This window comes from Nannospalax galili, unplaced genomic scaffold, assembly GCF_000622305.1.
Source record: "Nannospalax galili isolate Female #2095 unplaced genomic scaffold, S.galili_v1.0 scaffold1172, whole genome shotgun sequence".
NCBI lineage: Eukaryota > Metazoa > Chordata > Mammalia > Rodentia > Spalacidae > Nannospalax > Nannospalax galili.
In genome coordinates, this window is record NW_008331229.1 from 115,200 (window position 1) to 116,994 (window position 1,795).

Genomic DNA, 1,795 nt, shown 5'->3' on the forward strand with positions numbered 1-1,795 from the left:
TTTAAAATTCTTATCCTCCCTCGTGTGTGTGTGTGTGTGTGTGTGTGTGTGTGTGTGTGTGTGTGTATGCAGCATGTATGCTGTTGTTAACAAGAGACCTGAGAAGATTATCAGGTTCCCGGGACCTGGAGTTACAGGTGGTTGTCAGTCACAGGAATGAATGCTAGGAACCGAACTTGGGTCCTCTGGAGGAGCAGCAAGTATCAAGCTGAGTGATGTCTCCAGTCACAGCAAAGTCCTTGCCTAAAATTAGCAGAAATAACTCACATTATTCCTACCAAGCTCCTGTTCCACCTGGCTGTGAGTCTATAGCTAAATACATGGAAACTGGACTTTGATCAACACCTAGTGTCAAAACACCTGAAGTGGCTATAGGCTCAGATGACATAAGGCATAGACAAAACCCGACTAATGGGTAGTTCACTCTGTCCTTTTGCCAATCAGGAATTCTGCTGGTTTTGCAAAATGGTGTCAAAATGTTTGGAGAGTGGCTGTGTTTTTCTGAACTCTGTGGTATAGAATTGATAAATGCTGGTTAGGATTTAGCAGAACAATTTCACTTCACGACTCTGGAATCCAGTAAAGATATATCCCTAACTGTGATGTATTAAAGTGATGTGGTATGTTGTTAGAAGAACACTCAGTTCATCATTGGGATTAATTTTACAAATGACAGTGATTCTCTCCAAAATATAGATGGCCAGGGTAACTAGAAACTAGATTAAGTCATTGCCCCTTCGTAGATCTGCATATTTATAATAGTGCAAAAGTAAATTAAATATCCAATCTTTTTAGCATATATGACTCTGTAGAGATTATAATTTTAAGATTTTAGGTACAGAATCAGTTTTCTCTAGAATCAGATTCTCTTAGTCACATAGTTACCAGAATGAATTATTCTGATAATGCTCTGAAAACTTCCATGAGAAGAAAACTCAGGGAATCATTTATCCCATTCCTAGTCTTATCTGGTATGGTGACCAACAGAAATCACAGCATGGAGATGGAGAGCTGATGTTGCTTAGATAGGGATAATCTACTCCAGACAGTCTGTGGCCTCTCTGGGGATTCAACAGTAGCACCTGTGTGAGGTGGGGAATCTCTAGACTAGAAATATGCAAAGCATATTTATTTAGAGTTGAATGTTCAGGGTTATTCATCAAAGACATTGTTTCCATTCTTCTTCATCAGTACATTACAAAAAACTATTAGAAGAAAAACATTGGGAAAACTACAAGATATAGGTGTAGGAAAGAATTTTCCAAACCGGGCATCAATTGTTTGGGAAACAAGGGCAAGAATTGACAAATGGGATCTCATTAAACAAAAAGCTTCTGTACATCAAAGGAGGGAACCAAGGAAGCAGACAGCAAACCCAAAGAATGGGAGAAAATCTTCAGCAGCAACACATCCAACAAAGGTTTAATGACCAGAATATATAACAAACTCAAAAAACAGAACCAAGACAAGAAGCAACCCAATTAAAAGATGGGCTAAGGAGCCGAACAGAGAGTTCTCAAAAGAAGAAGTAAAGATGACTATGAAACACCTTAAAAGATGTTGAACATCACTAATAATTAGGGAAATGAAAATTAAAAACACTTTAAGATTCCATCTTATCCTAGTCAGACTGGCTAAGATTGAGAGAACAAATGATACCAAATGTTGGAGAGGATGTGGGGAAAGGGGAACACTCATCCACTGCTGGTGGGGCTGCAAACTGATTCAACCCCTATGGAAAGCAGTGTGGAGAACTCTTAAAAAACTACAAATGAACCTACCATTTGACCCAGTT